General features: G+C 45.8%; 1 protein-coding gene across 2 annotated transcripts in view; it reads right to left on the minus strand.

The window, feature by feature from the left end:
- Positions 1-19,788, minus strand: part of LOC147672090 (coronin-1C-like) — a 501,805-nt gene that overhangs the window by 385,208 nt on the left and 96,809 nt on the right. The window contains exon 1 of one of the 2 annotated variants that reach the window (XM_086948043.1): positions 571-770. The exons of the other annotated variant lie outside the window; for it this stretch is intronic. The gene's annotated coding sequence lies outside the window, so the exon portion shown is untranslated. Of the gene's footprint in view, positions 1-570; positions 771-19,788 lie in introns of those variants that run through there. 2 annotated transcript variants of the gene reach the window in all.

The following is a 19,788-nucleotide window of genomic DNA, read 5'->3' on the forward strand; positions in this document are numbered from 1 at the left end:
TCCCACATGGTGCCCATCGCTTGCCTTTTCCTTTGCCATTACTCTCAACACCCCATCACAGACAGAGGGGCAACCGCCCACACCCCCCATCTGCCCTAACCATGTCACAAAGAACAGAGCACATGCCTCTCACCTCCTACCCTACCAACCTTCACAATGAGCCCATCGCCCCCTCAACCCTCACAGATGACATCACCCTCCACACACTCCGCCCTTTCTCTCCTTACAGGGAATCCATCACTACCCATCTTCTGTCCTTTATTCCATCACACAGGCTCGCTCAGTCGCCTGTCTTGGCTCCCCTTAGTCTACAGCTCCCCCTCCTCTTTCGAGACCATCACTACCTCTCACTTCTCACGCCCACTGCACCTTGCACAGTTATTCCTCTCTCCCTAGCACCATCATCATAGCAGTCCAGTTCTACACCCTCAACCCTGTCACTCCTCTCTTCCCTCCAAGTACCCCCTCCTCAACGGTATAGATAACCCTCGCCCGCTGCCCCCCACCCCCCAATTAGGAGTGGAATCTCCCGGTGCTCCACGCCTGCAGCTGTCCCCGTTAACCGCTTACCGTGCCCTTCTCGTCCTCGCTCTGGCACCTCTCCCCGGACTCTCCTTCCACAACCAGGCAGACGTCAAGGTATCCAGAGCCCGTTCCAACCTGCGAGCCCCACAGAGCGGCGCGCCTCCCGGTCTCTGGACAGCCTGCTCGTCCCCAGCCCTCTCGCAGCGCCGCCCTCTGCCCGCCTCTAGCTCTCCATCAGCGGCTTCACCCTCCCACCGGAAGAGCAGCCTGGCTGCACGAGACCCGTCTCCTGACTGACGGCGGCTCGGGCCAATCGGGACACCAGCCCAGTGCAGGGGCTGGTAGAAGCAGATAGACTGTACTTGAGATAGGTCATCCCCCAGGGATGAGCGTCAGAGCCTCGGCTAGGGGCAAAACAAGATAAGGTTAATTAAGTGAGGCTGTATTGCAAGTGAAATACGTGTAAAATAGATTCCAATCATGAGGGTGGTTGCACCATTCCCAGAAACAAAAATATGGGCCCTTTGTCCGTTTAAAATACTGAAATGGCCTGCATGTGATATTAAAATATGCCTTTTCTAAAAAATCGTCTGATTACATTTTTACCTTAGTCAGTCTCTCTTTATTTCATTATCTGCCAGGGATCATTAAGGCAGCTGTAGGACACATTTTAAAGTGCTTTCTTGTTACTGTTCAAATTATAGTAGTGATAAGTGAAAAACTACTGGTTTTCAGTGATTCAAATTTATGTAGTGGGCTGAACACAAAAAAACCCCTGTTGCCAATAAAAAAACAAAATGGTCACCCTAAAACATATGCGAAATTTAAATAAACATAGAGATATGGATTTTGAGCTATTCATCAGAATACAGGAAACATGTTGTCAAAACGCAAATGTTATTATTTTAGGTCATGTCTAAGTGATTAATTCATACTGCCAATTGCCAGAAGCATGGGGAGCAGGTGCCCTTATGTAACTCTCATGTGGAAGGGTCCACCCTCCTTTTTAGGTCTCACCTTGGCAGCGCGCATGCGCTGCACTACGAGGGCATTTAGCCATCGGTCTTCCCTTTTGAAGCACTGCACTCGTGCTTGTGGAGGCATCCACCTTGCGGGGGTGAGCAGAGGCGCGGCCACGTTAATTGCAAACATATTGCTGCTGCTCACTCCCGCAAGGTGGATGCCGCCACAAGCATGAGTGCAGTGCTTCAAAAGTAAAGACCGCCGATCGCGATGCTGCTTACATGTGGCACCACTTGTTCACATATTGAGCCAGTCAGCTGCAGAAAGGCTTTCTTTCTATTTTATTTTATGTGTAGCTTTGCATTCTAGTTATTTTAACAGCGGTCTCGCTCAAGCCCCCTCCCTTTCTCTCCAAATTATCCCCTTTCTCCTTGGAAACTTGCCCTTTAATTTTATTGCATCTCTTCAGCTGTATGTCAAATACTGGAAAGAAAGAAAATCTTGGTTGGGCGCCAGAGCTTCTTACACGGCTGGTTGGAAGGCTCAATCGAGCGCCGAGTTACAGCAGTGGTTCAATTTATCGTTGATGCTCGCGCAACTCCTACCCTAGCAAGTTGACTGGGGTAATGTCCTTCTAATCAGTAAATGGAACAGCACAGTCTTTGTGAAGCAAAATATATATTTGTTCCAAGCTAATCCAATACACGCTTGGATTATTTTAAGACAACCCAGAGGTAATTAGTTTTGTGGACACTTTTATTTAACCTTCGCTACAGCGCCAAAATACAGCCAAACTATTCAGTTAATATGCTGTATTATTACAATGGTTGTACTCGCAGGAGAATTGTTTTTTTCTTCGTTGTAGTCAGATTCTGAAAACCTCTTCTGGTCATATATTCAAAAGTGCTACCCGGCCAGTCCCTCATTTGCTCTACCCTCTCAAATATCCTAAAAAAGCATGGAGTGCCTCAAAGTAATATGAAGCACGGTTGCGTTCACCTCAAAGCCTATCAATAGTGACTGGCTGCGACCCTGTTTTATAACTTAGCAGTGCTCTGGTGTTTTTGATCAGGTTATGTGGTGCTCCTGGTGCTTTAGGATTGTCCTGTAACAACGCCTTCCGACATTGAATACTAGGAAACATGTAAATTAGGTGCAAATACCCAGCAGTGAAACAATTTTGCAAACTGGGTCACCATGCATTGCAGGTTAACCTTTGCCAAGTCCTTTGAACCAAACCACTAGGCAAATAAATGTTGAAACCCTTGCCATTTGACATACACTGAAATAATTACCTATCCTATTTTGTAGCTTTTCTGAAGTTTCTATATCAAAAATTCTAGAAAATGATCTGGAGTTGCCCAAAGGCTTTCCTTTGAAAAAACAATGAAGGGCTCTAGAGTGTACCTACTGTTCCTTTCGATGATTAAATAACATACACGTATTTACAGGTGCTCTGTGCTTCAAGCTGATATCTTCCTGACTCAGGTTTTCATCCTACAAAGATTACAAACAAGTATTGGCATAGCCAATAGGCCTCGCTTTTGGGACCTAATAAGTAGTTATGCAGCACAATATCCTTGGTGCAACAACATCAACTGTTGCATGGATAAACACTTATAAGGTCCCAAAGGCGAGAGCTATTGGCTATGCCAATGCTTGTTAGGTTTGGCATTAGCCAATTCCTGTTGATTTAAGGAAAATTAGAAGTATAGTAACATTACTTATAGGAGCTTTCAGTCAGCCCAGGCACAGGGTCAGACTGATTTTCATATGGCCATGTCTGAACTGGGGGTGGCTGAGTCGGCTAAAGAACGGTGATGGATTAAACCCAGATCTGTTGACTGGGTGTGAGTGTTTGATTGGTTCAGATGCTCCGTCCATCACCACCCCCTTTTGTACCGCTTTGTTCGCCATAAATTGGCAGGGTATGCTCAGACATGAGTCCCTTGCTCCCTTTGACACTGGATTCAAGCAAGCCTGGCTGAAGATGGCTCTAAGGCCAGAAACCGGTCCTAGAAAGATTGTTTCCGGTCCAGGGAAGGCATGGCTTGGCAGTTCGGGCTGGACTGTTCCCATGAGGCACAGGGTCAGACTGATTTGCATATGGCCATGTCTGAACTGGGGTGGCAGAGTGGGCTAAAGAACGGTGATGGAGTAAACCCAGATCAGTTGACTGGGGGTGAGTGCTTGTATTGTCAACGCTCCGTCCATCATTTCCTTTGGTTTTTCTTTGTTCGCCATAAGTTGGCAGGGTATGCTCAGACGCGAGTCCCTTGCTCACTTTGCCACTGGATTCAAGCAAGCCGGGCTGAAGACGGCTGAAATGGCAGAAACCGGTCCTCAGTAGCTTGTTTCCGGTCGAGGGAAGGCATGGCTTAGCGGTTAGGGCTGGACTGCTCCCTTGAGGCACAGGGTCAGACTGATTTGCATATAGCCATGTCTGAACAGGGGTGGCAGAGTGGGCTAAAGAACGGTGATGGATTAAACCCAGATCAGTTGACTGGGGGTGAGTGCTTGTATTGTCAACGCTCCGTCCATCATTTCCTTTGTTTTTTCTTTGATGAAGGGTGTTACCCAGAAACCGGTCCCAGGATGCTTGTTTCCGATTCAGGGAAGACCAGGCTTGGCAGTTCAGGCTGGACTGTTCCCATGAGGCACAGGGTCAAGACTGATTTACGTATAGCTGGGTCTGAACTGAGGTGGCAAATTGAGGTAAAGAATGTTGATGGATTCAAACCAGATCTGTGACTGGGGGTGAGTGTCTGAAAAGTTTCAGCGGTTCGTCCATCATCTCCTTGTGTTTGCTTTGTTCGCCCTAAGTTGGAAGGGTATGCCCAGACGTGGGTCCCTTGCTCACTTTGCCACTGGATTCAAGCTGGCCTAGCTGATGAAGGGTGTCACACAGAAACCAGTCCCAGGATGCTTGTTTACAGTTCAGGGAAGACCTGGCTTAGCAGTTCGGGCTGGACTGTTCCCATGAGGCACAGGGCCAAGACTGATTTGCATGTAGCTGGGTCTGAACTGAGGTGGCGAAGTGAGCTAAAGGATGATGATGGATTCAACCCAGATCTGTGACTGGGAGTGAGTGTCTGAAAAGTTTCAGTGCTACGTCCATCATCTCCTTGTGTTTGCTTTATCGCATTGTAGGGTGTCAGAGCACTTTTCATCACACACACATTATACATTGACAATACATCATACAAGTGTGTAAATCAGTGAACAGAGGGTGTCTTACATAAGACAATGAGTGTTACAAGGTCTAGCATTCACACATTGGCTTTCATATCTCACTGTGCTAGATTATAAGGATTGCAATTTATGAACAACAGTAACAAAAGAATCTCTGTATTAAAAGCAGTAACCCACTTCCCTATCTACACAAAATAAAAATCTGCCGTGCTGTGGAGGAGACACATTAACCCTCTATGCTACTTTGACTCAAAACTGTTGCTAGACAAAACCCAGATCTCATTAGAAAATGCAATAACCACCATAGTTATCTTACCATTATTATTATTCCATGAGATTTACTGGCACACAAAGATCCCTGTAGCGGGTGCCTTAACCCCAAAAGATATTAAAAAATGCATCCTTTGCAACCAATTAAACCAGAACAAATGTACTGTCCTGTTTCTCCTTGTTGTGAATTTCTTTGTGCAGAGTTTATTTAAAAAAAAATGTATATTGATTGTCAGAGTGCTTTCCACGACTCTGCCCCTCGTAACTCCACCACTCCTCATTGCCACACTTGAACCCCAATTTATGGGGTCCTCGTGTAATGTTTTTCCAGTTTCAGGACTGCTTTAAGGGTCACACACAGGCTGGAGCAAGGCTGGAAATCCATTTCAAGCTGCCTTGCTCCCGTCCTGCGATTTTCTCCAGAATGCCCTGCACCAAAAGCCCAGAAGAAATCACCAGGAAGAAAGTAGAAAAATGTCCACCCTGCAATTCTTCTAAAATGCAGTGTGCCAGGAAGATTGATCAATCTTCGTTGCAAATCAAAAAAAAAGTTGAGCATCAAGAATTTTAGTCTTTTTATTGCTCAGCCCCTATGCCTGCCTTAGCCCCCATGAACCTTGCCTTCCATTGGAGCAGGAGCACTAGCTGCACATGGACAGAAAGAGGGTGAACAACGCCCAATAGACATTGCTGGCAGAGAGGAGTCAGCTGTATCCAGGGCTTCATTCAAGCTTTTGGTAAGTAGTGCTACCCCAGCCAAAATTCACCCCATCTCACTGCAAATTAAATGCTGCTTCTTAACTTTGTACAAAATGCTGCCCCTGTGATGCAGCATCTGCTTGGCATGCAGCCCAATTCAAAGAATATGTTTCTGACTCCAAAGACTGGGCCTAATGGTACCATTACAAGCACCCAGGCCAAAGCTTTACTTTAAACTGTTAGCTTCTTTAGAAGTGGGCAAGCAAACAACTTATCAGGGAGAGCCCATGCATGAGGAGAGCCAAGAGAACCGCAAGTAACTCATGCAACAAAATATGCAAAGTCGCTTCCCAATTTAAAAAAACAGTATTGCATTTAAATGCAGGAATGCTTCATCATAGTATTTCAGATTACATCACTTCATTGACAGTAATTTACTAAAAGTGATAGCTTGAATTTAGCATGAACTTTAAAATATTCATCCACGGTTGCCCTGACGGCAATGCTATTAATGAACTAAGAGGCAAGTCAATTGTCATCAGCACTTTGAATGTCGTTTAGATTCTTAATAAATAAATACTGCAAGAACTGGAGCGAAGTAACACTCCAACCAGACGCACAGCTTGCTCCTTGCTTAATAGCAAACAGTAGTTTCACATCTTGTCCATATTTAATCAGAAATATTTATTCTGTGTACTCCAAAACATCAATTTCATCAAATCTTTTTCTGTCACATGTGAGGCACTTTATGTATTTGAGGTTTTCTACTGTTCAAGATATGTCAATCCAGGCCTTTCTCAAGAACATGACATACAAAAACCATCCTCTGTAGTGGATCATTTTACCCAATGCATTTCAGGCATTTGGAAAGCCCTTCCTCAGGGGTTCACTGCAGTGCTTAATTTGTGCCGGAGCTATCCGGTGCTCAGCACCGGCACTTAAATGTCAGGGCCGGGTCTATGAATCTTGACTGCTGCAGCTGCTGACTGGAAAAATAAATATAAATTTCTTTATTGTACAGCCCGCCCTCACTGCCTGGCTCCCGCTGCAGCGTTTTCATATCCCGCCGCCGCCCGTCAACTCCGAGTCACTGTAGTCTCTCTCATCATCAATCATGTGTGTGTCTGTCACTCTGTGACTGTTACCGTCACGGCGTTTGGGACCGAGTAACAGTTAGTGTTGAAACACCGTCAGCCGCAGCTGCAACTCACTGTGACATTGATTAGTCTGACGTCGTGAAATGCACCCAGCCCAGGCAGGCACCCTCAGCTGCCCCTGCCCAGGCCAACTCCAAAGCGATTCAAGGCAGCGAATATTTAATAAATAATATATGCATGGAGTGTGACTGTGTCTGACTCTGAGAAAAAAACTGAAGTAGTTAGCTTTTGTTTCGTTTCATCATTTTTTCATCATCATGGCCGGGCGCCTGGCGGCCGGCCGGCTGCAGAGTTGTTGATAGTTTCTGTTTGAGGCAGGTGGGCGGGCCTGGGGCATCGGAACGGAAGTTTCAGTTTAGTTGCCAGGTGGGACCGGGCTGGAGGGGCCAAGCCGCCAAGGGCTGTGCGTGAGCGCGCGCAGATTTTTTTCATTTTGGCTTAAGCAGGCTAGCCACGCCCCGGCATAACCACCGCGCTGCGCAGTTACAGCGGAAGGCGGCAGCTCCCCCAAGAGAGCAGTACTGGCCAAAGTCATCCTAAATTAGCCCGGCTCGGCTCCGCGCGGCGGCCCCAGCCTAGACGACGACGACGCTGAAGGGCAGAGCTGACCCTGGGCTGTGCAGTGCAGGTGACGTCGGTCTGTGACGGTCTGGTCACTGGTGGCCGGCACTGCTGCCAGCCAGGGGTCGGGTGCGTCACGTGCGTGTCTCCACTCAAGTTACTGGACTGGGCCTGGGCTGCTGGCGCTGGCACTGCAGACTGCGTCCTGCTGCTAGTAGCAAGCAGGCAGCACGCAGCAAAGTACAGCTGAGCTGAGCTAGCTAGCTAGCCCAGCCCTAGTGGCTAGCAGCAGTGTGTGTCTGACTCTTTGCCTGCCTGCCGACCGGCCCCACCACGAATAACGGTAAGAACTGAAGATAATACAATAAATTAAGTTAGTTAAGCTTAAGCAGAGCACCACTAATGACTTACAGTTTTTTTAAGTTAAGCTAGGTGACCCGATCAGCTCTCACACTTTGTTCAGTTTTCCTTTCATTCCGGTGGACGAGGGGGGACCGGGGGAGAGAGGGGAGGGGGGAGGTGGGAGGTGGGAGGACTGGGAGGTGCGAGTCTGCGACAGTGCCAGAACGGAACCTAATGGATTTCTAGGGATTTTTAAAAGCAGAAATGAATCTATCGGCCTTTGATATTTGAGTTGTGCCCTGGTTGTGCCAAAGTACTGGAAATTGCTAAAGGTCAGTTGTGTTGTAATTGGAATTTGGGCCTGAAATCCTGAATCCATCGAGCCAGCCAGCTTATTGTTACTCCATTCGGTTTTCAGGATGGCGGTGGCCAACATACTGACTATCTCAAATGATAATCATTAAATTGAAATTGTTCCGATAAAGTATTTTGGCATTCAGTGCCACTGCTCGACTTGGCATGCTGTGATTGCATTGCAATAACGCAGTAATTGTTTTCAATACTGTAGTTTTTACTTTGCATTGTTTGTTAGGCCGTGTTAACAATTTAACCACCATCCAGATAAAAGCACCTTAAGTTGTGTAGGATTCGGAATATAGAAAAGACTGGTTACTACTAAAAAAATGCTTCTGGTGTAACCTGCAGCAGATGACCTTGCCTTTTTCCTGAAATGACAGTTCTAAAAATGTACTGCATAGAGAGTTCCCCGTTTAGTGCAATTATGTGAATGTATGTGTGCGCCCTAACCTCAGTGACTGTCCGCGCGCCGCTTTCAATTGGCCCATTCTCTGATATCATATCGTACATTACGTCTTGCTTGGCTCGATTCTGACCCTGGATTTGCATGCCAACCTGCCTGAAGAGCTCCGGGTAATATCTGCGTGACTCCTGACTGTAAGACATCATTGTCGTTCCAGGCAGGGGCTGCGCTGAGGTACTGCAGCAGTGCCAATCTAAGCTGCTTGAGGTGTGCGCTTCCGTTCCCGTAACAGTAACACTCTCTAACTGCCTGCCAGTTCTCTTCCATATTTAAGCCCGCCCTCCACGCCAGCAGCCGGCCGCCGCACAAGCCTGGCTCAGGCGCCCGCAATCGGGTGCTACTGGTAGTGCCTACCGAGTACCGACACGGCTGACTCCCGCGGTGCGGTGCCACTGCCAGCTAGCCAGTCACCGGGTCCTTAAATGCGCATTTGACCGGGGTGAAATTATTGCTGCGCCTATTGGCTCTCATTTAGACTAGACTAGGATTGCGGCACCATGTTAGTGCAACTGCATCATGTGCATGCCTAAACCCTGGGCCTGCACTATCCTGGCTGCCACATGACACACGGACACCCTCTGGCTTTACCAATTACCATACATGATTCGACGAGGTTTTGGGGCGCAAGACGAGAGTTGCAGTTGCTATAAATTATATGCAGAAAAAAACTCCACTGGAAACCCGGCCCAGCACGGGGGTTTTGCACTTTTGCTGCACACACCATCTGGTCATACATGTATCATCCACAGCCAGCACAGAGCAGAGGATCTATATGATACTGGGAAGGGTTAGTACGTAGACTGGCAGTGGCCATCCAAGTAGTAACAGTGAGTCTGCCTGTCCCTCCGCTGGCCAGTACAGTAGTTTACAATACATTGACCTGTGAGCTGTGACTGAGTTCAGTATCTCCCAGTCCCACGCCAGGGATCTAATGGCAGTTCCGTTCGGTCGGTGAGTTTGGGAACTTGGCTTCCGACCTCAAAAGTCCTGCTAATACCCTGCCCGCTCTCCACATGCTGCTAGTGTTCTGCAAGTGCAGCTTCCCAAGCCTACTTACCACTGTTCTATGCTCCCCAGTACTGATGCTCACTGCAGAGGGGTGCAACGTCTTCCTCTGTCCCCACTGCCTGTGCCATCCCCGGCCGCATCTCTGCTATTCGTTTGTTGTTTTTCAATTCAGTAATTTGGCGTCACAAATGCATGCTTCACTTGAATGAGGTTTTTTTTGTATAATCTTTATTGGCACAGCAACATACAATATCTGTGGAAAGCAGGCATGTTAAGAACAGTGTTATTATAATCCCCCACACCCTCGCTCTACCCATCTGTACCTGATATGCATATTGGAGTAATAATACCATGTAAGTATGTCACTAGGAAACAACTGAAAACCTGGAATGATAACTTTATATAGATGATCATGCCTTCTGTATACATCTGGGTTTTTGGAGATCCCGACATAACCACTTAAACTGGTTCTCAGAATTATATCCAAATGTCTAGCACATTATAGCATCACAGTGTAGGACCGTAAATAGCAATAATCTAGGGTGGTCTTCTTGTCTAGAATTGGATAGGTCAAGTAAGTCAGCCAGCAGTGAAGCCCACGCCTGTAGATCATCTTCCAGCTTTGTATCCCTCCTGCATTTGCACGAATACCCCTCATCAGCCGTCATTCACACTCCGTCACTGATAGCAGCACGTTCATGAAGAGAGAATGATCTTCAATTACTCAACCCTCACTATTGCCACTATTTAAAGAAAAAAGCCTCAGGAAGTCACATTAACAGTCCCAGCATACACATGGTGCAGCTGAGTAATCACAGTCATTTGTGAGCTGTTTCTTTGTGAAATAAATGAACACAGAAGGATTCTTGTGACCAGCTACATTACTGGTTTTAGATAATTATTCCAAACTTGTGCTTTAAATGGACATTGGCTTTAGTCTTTTTCAAAATGGTTCACGGGGAACCTCCTATCAAAACCTTACGAAGGCTCCCTTTCTGAAATTCATATCAGGTATTCTATTTAACCTTTAGCAGTGCCACTTGAAGATGTGGGTGAAGCTAATAAAGTAAGTGGGTGGAGCTAGCGGAGGGAGTGGGTGGAGCCAAACAGTGGGCGTGGCCTCCGACAAAAATTTCAGCACCTGCACTTCATATTTTACAAATTAAGCACTGGTTCACTGGAAGTATTAAGACATATATATTAGTGTACATTTTTAGACTTCTGTGCATTAATTTGAACATAGCTGCAAACAATCTAATTCATGTTGTACTAATAACTGACATTTTTCCCTCTAAGTGCGCCAAACAAATGTGGCCCGCGGGCTACTCTCAACAGCCATTACTCTCCCACACTTAACCTCCGTCGTAAAACAACCGCCCTGATTGCGTTCCCATCACCTGATATTCCACATTTCTCAAAAATGAGTTATACCCGTTGTTCCGAACTTTATAAACAATCGCCCATACCTTTAACGTTAAACAGATTAAACCCCTTTTCAGCAGGGTTCTCTCCTTGCACCAAACAATGTTTTACCCCTTCTTGCTGTTTTCCCACTCAAATACGAACGATTGACCCCACCCCTCTGCATCAACCACTTGCGTCAGATAAGTCACGCCCTTCCACAACCTAATAACTCCAAATCCCATAAGGCACTACTCAGAACACCTCATTCCCAACACTCCCCTCCATCAGAAACTCCCCAGGTCAAACCCTGGAATACCCTGACCTCCCTTAGATGTATAACAAACATCAATTTTAAAAGAATATTTCAGTTCTAGCTTTCAATAACTTTTTTGTTGAAAAACGTTTGCTCGCTTGCTTCGGACAAAATTATTTGATGATAAATTCTCGCTCTTCTTGAGTGTTTCCGCATAGTCCGACTTAAAAACGTCCATCATAATTTTACACATGAAACTCAAACTTCCATTCCTCAGATGAAAAGATATTTGTGCCATCGCTCATGTGACAATTGCCTTTTAACTAGATTTTGATTGTCCTCGTTGGGTGCAACTTGGCAGATGGGCAGTGATGCAATATATCAAAATCAGGGGGTTGCCTAGTGCACTCCTGTTTCCTCCTTTGCTTTCTTTCTCATTCATTTAACCATTATTCAATCCTTCAGCGTGCAGCTCGGTGACTGAAGTCTGCCCAAATACTGCATATTAAATAAACACTGCAAGAACTGGAGCGAAGTAACACTCCAACCAGACGCACAGCTTCCTCCTTGCTTAATAGCAAACAGTAGTTTCACATCTTGTCCATATTTGAATGAGAAAGAAAACAAAGGAAGAAACAGGAGTGCACTTGGCAACCCCCCTGATTTTGATATATTGCATGACTGCCCGCCTGCCAAGTTGCACCCAACGAGGATAATCAAGATCTAATTAAAAGGCTTCTTCTGGGTGTGTGAGGACCCTAGTTCCGATAGAAGGAATTTCCCCTCCTCTCTTTCTCACCCCCAGAACCACTGAGTTTGTATTTACAAACAGGGGTGACTTTGTTTACTGTTTTAATGTCTCCTAGGCACTGAAATAATAGTAACTGAATACCTTTAGGTAGTAGTATTTGACTGGGCATTTATGCTGGACCTCTAAAAAAAAAAGCCCCACAGTCCCTTCTTTTGTTAATTGAAATCAGAGTTACAATAACTGAGCAAAAAAACAATGTCTATTAAATATTTATATGTTTGATCCTTAAACACATTTTACAAACATTTTACATACTGTGAAGCATATCCTGTTTTGTTCAAATAAAAGAAAAATTATTTTACTAAAAAAAATATTGGAACACAACATATATTTTAAAGTCATTCTACCATACATACACTCAGAAAAATAATTAATTTACTTAAAAAAGAACCCTAGAAATTCAATGAGAAAAACAAAGCTTACCATTAAATACCATTAAAGTTCAGTAATAAAATATCTGTTTTCCTCTTTAAAAAGCCTTAGAAATCCACAGAAAAAAACAAAGGTTAAAGTAACGTTACAGGTCGCTGAATTTGTCAGTGTTAACAGTAATGGTTTGAACTTAAAAAAACACAGAAATTCACCAGTTATAGTAGATATAGTTAGCTTGTCTAACTATAACTTGCGCCCCCATCGTGCACTGCTTATCACCTCATATATGACAGCAATCATGACATGTTCTATGAAATCATATATGGCATCACTAATGACATCTCAAGTGACATAATTTTCTGGGTGTCCCACCCGAGGCACCCACAGAACACTAAGTTGTTGGCCACGGAGAGAGCCTCAATGCCCCAGCAGTCCCAGTTGGCACCCCATCCCGCTCCATACTGGGTGCTGGCTGGAGACGGCATCTTTCCTTTGCTCCCGCCTGAGCAGAGCAACATTTTTCTCCTGCTGCCAGCGGGCGGGAGTAAAGTGTAGTTCACGGCCAGGGAGAGTACAGGCAGGTTATACCCACACTCTCACGTGCAGCGGACCACAGTGTTCCAGGGGTGGATTCCCCGGGAAAATGTGCAGTATCACGCCCCAGGGGTTGGGGTCCTCGGGCGGATACCTGCACGGGGAGGGGGATGCACGGCCCCCTTCCTTTCTTTTAGAAATTTGCCACAAGTGAGCCCAGGGCCGAACTGGCAATAGCGGGCACCGGGCAATCCCCCAGTGCACCGCACAGGTGGGGGTCGGTTTTGGGCCCTTGGGTCCATTTTTGTTACAGGGTGGTTTTTGCAGCATTGCTGCAAATTCGGCCCTGTACCAAAATCGGCCGAAAACCGGCCCCAGCAAAGTGCTCAGCGACCCCTCCAACCCCTGCGAGTTGGGAGGGGGGGGTGGCACTTTACCGGGGCCAGTTGTGGTTCCCAGTCCGGCCCTGAGTGCGCCCCACAGTGGCTCTAGGAGTGGGGCTGCACTCACGCCCCGTTCCCAAATATGGCCTCGGCGTTCAGAGATGTACCGATGACACCCGATTCAGGAAGCAGTGTGACAAGGCAGAGCTAACTCAGGCTAAGGAGGGTGAGCATTAAGTCATCACAACATGTAGTTTAGGTATTTTATTTATTTATGTGTGTTTATTTATTTATTTATTTATTCAGTGCGGCATCACCTGTACTCATCACTGTGCTAGGAAGAAAGAGGATTATTCACTAAGGTTTTGCCCTGGTGTTCATGAGGCGCCTGGGGGCGCTGCACCGCACGGGCGCCCGGCAAACCTTCGTAAACTTAGGCCATGATGGCTGGAGAGTGAGAAACAGCTCCCCCCTTTCAAGTTTCAAAGGAAAACGGGCAAAAATGTACACCGAGCCAAATAAAATTAATGAGTTTTCTGCACTTTCCAAAATCTATAATTCCCCAGGGACTAATGCAGAGGCAGAACGGAGGGCAGTTGCAGAGGTTAGGCCCCAGAAACCGAACCCGTTTAGAATGAGCAGTACAGGGCGGACTCAGCAGGCCCCAGAGAGTACAGCGCTCCGGGAGGTTACAACGAAAGACAGGCACACGTGTTACAATAAATCTATAGTCAGAGGTATAAAACACGCTATGTTTCCAATTTTCAAAAGATCAAACTTTGCTGTACGTATTCTTTAAAACCAATATATCAGCACTGTAGTTTATCACAACACCATAAGACTCAATCCTATGAGCGATATTTTGCGGGATTGTTACAAATCTCCCCCAGATGTGGTGTGCTGTTAAAGTACAGCTCTCTCACCACACTCACTCACTCTCTTTACCATCTGCCACCGCCCACTTCTCGCTTCAGAGAACCCGGATCACGTATCCTTTTTGCTTTATCATGCGTATCCGCTAACGTGAGCGACGTTCACTCATTTCAATATTAACTGTTAGAAAGTCTCTTCACACAGCATGTCTATCAAGCCGGAACTGCTTCCCCGTCAGTCTACCGAGCTCAAGCACGTGCAGACCTGGACACTGCTCAAAACCGTTCCATTATATTTATTCATGGTTTCTATTCTGCCGCACGCTAAGTAAATCTCAGGAAGTTTCAAGAAATGCATTTTAAGGCTGATAAAGTATGCAACTTTTTTAGGATAATTTATTCAGAATTCAAAAAGGAGAACAAACAATGACTCATGAGCTTAAATGTTACTTGCCAGATAGATATGCAAACCTCGCAGACTTGAATATTTATAATCATCTCTCAAAATAACTCCCAAAAACAGTTATTACAGCAAAAGAGAATAATGTAACCCACTTTCCACTCATGGGGTGCGACTCGATTTCATTCGTGATTAAAAGCAGGTTCTTGAAAATGAATTGACCCATGCTTCCGGGTCCAGGTCGTTTTGAGCTTGTGCACTCTCCAAAGTATTGGTAAGTCTTCTGTACATAAAGTGTACATGAAGATTGGAAAAGGAGAGTGGATAGAGTGGCAGGGGAAGAGGGGGCCCCAGTCCCCCTCTCCACAGATATCGAAAAAGCATTTGACACCATTCTGTGGTCCTACTTGTTTGCCCTACTCTGTATATAACCCCTCTGGATTGGGTGTGGATTAGGTAGGCGCCTGGGACACGGACTGTTAGGCGGGTGCGTCCTGCATTCCTGCAGTCGTGACTTCTTGTGTGACACAAGAAGTCACGACTGCAGGATGCACCCGCCTAACAGTCCGTGTCCCAGGCGCCTACCTTATCCACACCCAATCCAGAGGGGTTATATATGTATTTTCGCTTAACAGCAATGTTTACAACGTTTCTTTCTCAATGATCAGAAGCATACCAACGTCTATATCTTCGCATATCATATCTTATTTGACCAGCAACAGTTTTAGGAACTTGTCCTGAACCATACATCCTTTCACGGTCCAGAGCCCTGTCGGGTTTGAATGATCACCGACTGAGCGACCTTCGGATTCCTTCCAATCTTGTACAGCCCTACAGAGTCGTAGGCAGACTGTGCCATACACGACGCACACGACGAAACACGTGTCGGTTGGTTCTTCATGTGTCTGCACATTAAAGACACCTCACACCAAGGACAAACCTGTTGTTATTATTCTTAATTAACACTACTGCAAATGAATTTTCCATGCCTTTGTCTCCCTTACTGCATTTGGTTTATGTTTGAATTTCATTTAACCCATTTTAGAGTGTGCATGGGCTTTCTGTTTTTGTACTCTTACAGTGCCAATCGAGATTGTCACTCCACTGAGGGGTTATAGGTTTTTTCCCCTCGCCCTTTTGCACCTCACTCTTTTTCAAAGAATTCCTACTCCTTTGAGTATTAGCGTCACCGCAAGGCAGTGCGCCCCAGCCCTAGAATAAAACCTTTCTGGACCCTTATTCCAACTGAAGGCCTACTCTCACACCTAATGGTGGTTTCATCTCCCTGATGAGAGATGAAACAGCAACGTCACTAGCCTTGTGCGTTATTCTCATTAAAGGCTTCTAACCTTCCTGTCTCTCTCATCTTCATGCATGCTCTTGTTCTTGGATGTGCTATTTCCGGCTGGCCTGAACTTTGGAAGGTTTTTCTGCTTTCCGTTTTTCCCTTCTAAGATACTGGAAAGTTCCAAGTCTGATTTCCTTACACTGTGCTTCCAGGGTCTTCCATGTCATATTGCAGCCGAAAATTGTAGTGGCTGGCTAACACCAGGCCTTCTTTAAAAAAAAAATATATATTTGTTTAGAGTTTTATATAGCGCGAACTAGACCCGGAGACATCGGGTATCAGAGAGCTTTACATGAGCACCAGTTTTGTTACAGATGGACACACTCATTTGTGTTAGGCTCGGGGAGATTAAGTGATTTGCATAGAATCACAGGATGTGGAGCGTCGTTGCCGAGACTCGAAATGAGTTTCCCAGGTCCGAGGTCGACTGCACTAGCCCTAAGGCTGCATCCTCCCCATCAACGAACACGTTTGTACTTGGGCCGCCAAGAAGATTTGCTCTTCACAGGTGGACCCGGAAATAAAAAGAATTTCAGATGAATTGTCAGGATTACATACTGAGAAGCACTTCATGCCTGAGAATATCAGGAAAGACTCAGGAAAGGATGAAAGACTGTACTGGATGAATATGAGCAAACCCTCTGGAACAATCTTCACAAACATTCACCACAGTCCTAGGGAAGACATAGTTGTTTAGAGTCACTTAGGCAATCAATCAATAAATAGCTTTATTCGGAAGTATAATAGCAACCATAAAAGCACATACAATATTACATCAGAATATATAATTCATAAAAACAAATCAAACAATAAATACATAAAGTTAAAACATAACAATATGTGTTAAAGTAAGTTTAGGAACACACAGACCTACTAGCTTGTACAGCACATTTAAAAAATGCCTCAACATGCAAAACAATTTCAATATAAGGTAGGGTCATTCACAGTCTAAGGGCGGCTTGCATTCATTGGCCAGTACTTGGTAAATGCTTTTATTTTATTGATTGAGTCGCTAAGACATAGAATTACAATGCACTAATTTCTAATTATTGTCTGAGTCAGTCTAATATTTCTATGCATATATTAACGTGTTTGGTGTAAATTGTATAATGTTGATTTATAGTAATGATTATGTAATTATCTTGGTAACATTTTTAAATCTTTTTTATTGTGCTTTTATGGTTTTTAATCAAAATCGAATAAAGCAGTCTTTGAATTTGAATTTGAATATGAGTCGCGAAGTCAATACCACCATATCCTCACGTGACCACCATATCCTCACGTGAAGGTTTGTTTTGTGGTAAATCAATTTGTCAGGAATTGGTGCATAATCAAACCAAGTGTGAAAATATGTTGACCTACATGTATGTTTTATCAGTGTTGCTGTTGTCCATACTGGGTTAATATTATGGGGAAGTAAGAGCATTGTAAATACATTTTGAGTCCAACTGAGTGTGTGATCTGTACGTTCAGTTTTCTGTTACAATTACAATGAACAAAATAATGTTTTAGCGCCCTCTAAGCTGCAGTGCAGTGCAGTGCACACATGTTCGACAATGAAGACTTGGTCTGCCTGGCAATAATGAGCAAAAGGTTACGAACATGGCTAATTAGATACTGCAAATTCGATGCAGTATGTATATTGAAGTTCAAAGCTCTCACACTAGGTAACACTATCCGTTACATCTAACACACATATGACTATGATGTTCAGAGAGTGCAGATGGACGTAGGCTGAGCCATGCTGCTAAGTGAGAGGCTAGCTCCTGTTAGTCCCCATTGTGCACCGATAGTTTAAATGGGAAAGGTTCAGGTGCAGACGAAACTGGCAAAACCTTACACATTTGAAATCCATGATACTTCTTGCATGAAACCCTCTATTCCTGCAAACAGTTCATTCTTTGATATCAGCACAAGAATAACTTAGAAGGGAAAAAAGTTTACACATGCCTGTTTTTGTCCACCTATTGGGACGTATGGCTTAAAATGTTTTCAAATTCTCCCTCTCGTGCACCAGTCAGTCTGCACTGAGATTCAGCTGCACATCTTTGCAATAATTTAGTACATCATTGTGTACTAATTCTTTACACTCACTATTTGTATCGTTTGTAGCACAGAACAGCATGCTAACCTCAATTGTAGTGTGTTGCAGTACTATTAATGTAGAGCTTTCTATAACCTTGTAGGCCTTAAGCGCTTTCTGGGTGGTGCGATTGCATTATTTATATAGGACTTCAGACCTAGGATGAGGTGTTCTGATTTGCATCAGGTTCCTAGGCACCCTTCGTAGTGCATGGTATTGGTTGTCCTCCATGATACACGATGGGTGAGATGCTTGAGGCTGGTGGTAGAACAGTGCAGATACTGTTGTGCATATGTGGGGCATGTAATGGAGACTGTGACAAGATATGGCAACATTTGATTGGGTGTTAGCAAATTTAAAGCCGACCACTGGATCATTGCATCAGGTTTGCTAATAGGGTGCATTGAGTACAGCCAGTTGTAGCAAAAGAGACCCAATCCTCCGGAGGTGAACACTGTGGGCATGTTGAGCGCATCCAACAGTGACATAAGGACATACCTAGTGGCATTGAAATAGGGTGGCCAAGCGTCCCAGATTTGGCCGGTTTTTCAACAGTTATCCCTGATTGTGCCGCTGCCTGTGCCCCAACCCTGTGGCGAGTTTGGCTCGCTGCCATTTTGTTTGAGCTGTTGTTGTTGTTTGTGCCTCCCTACCTGGATCTCCGCCCCGCTCCCGCCTCCCAGCTGACCCTCCCTCGCCCCTCCCCCTTCCCATATCCACATATGACAGATGTTTGTGCGCAAAGCGTTCACGCGCAGCGGTCGCGCTCCATACACACCGAAGGTGCGCCAAAGGTAAGCCCGTCTACGCCCGTCCGCGCCCAGTGCCAGACCCCCTGGTCCTCGCATAACCCTCTCTTCCCGCCTATCCTACGACACCGCCTCCCTCCTTGCCCTCAACCCCGGGCGCACTGCACAATGCTGCACAGCTACCCCAGGATACACCCACGGACCATTCGCCTGCCTCTACTGCAAGTACACCTGCATCAGAACCCACTCCCTCTGAACACAGATCCAACCCCAACCATCTGAAATGCATCCTATTAAACACCCGCTCGGTGCACAGACACGCCACTGAACTCTGGGATCTACTCGACTCTACATCACCGGACGTCGCCTTCCTTACTGAAACATGGATGAACGCCTCATCAGCACCCGGCATCGCCATAGCCATCCCAGACAATTACAAGATCATCCGTAAAGACCGCACCATCCAAACAGGAAGAGGCATCGCTATCGTGCATAAGAACACCATCCGAATCTCGACCAGCTCCGATGACAACCTCACAACCACCGAACACCTTCACTTCCAGATCCACACCGACCCCAGGACCACACTCAGAGGCACCCTCATCTACAGACCACCAGGATCCCGCACACAATTTAATGAAGACATCACTGACTTCATCAGCCCACGTGCCCTCACCTCCGAGAACTACATTCTACTGGGAGACCTCAACTTCCACCTGGAAAAGAATAACGATAACAACACCACCACCCTCCTGGACAACATGACTAATCTCGGACTCAAACAGCTTGTTGACACCCCCACCCACCTTGCCGGACACACGCTCGACCCCATCTTCATCTCCAGCAAACACATCTCCTTCGATCACACCACGGCCCTCCATTGGACGGACCACAGCTGCGTACACTTCAGCTACAAAAAGACCACGACCCACATCCCACCACAACCTATTCCCCGAAGAAACTGGAACAAAATCACCACCGACCAAATCTTCGCTTCGCTTTGCTTCAGCAAAACCCCCCCACCATATCATCGGACCCAAAC

This window comes from Lissotriton vulgaris, unplaced genomic scaffold (genome assembly GCF_964263255.1).
Source record: "Lissotriton vulgaris unplaced genomic scaffold, aLisVul1.2 SCAFFOLD_468, whole genome shotgun sequence".
Taxonomy (NCBI): Eukaryota; Metazoa; Chordata; class Amphibia; order Caudata; family Salamandridae; genus Lissotriton; species Lissotriton vulgaris.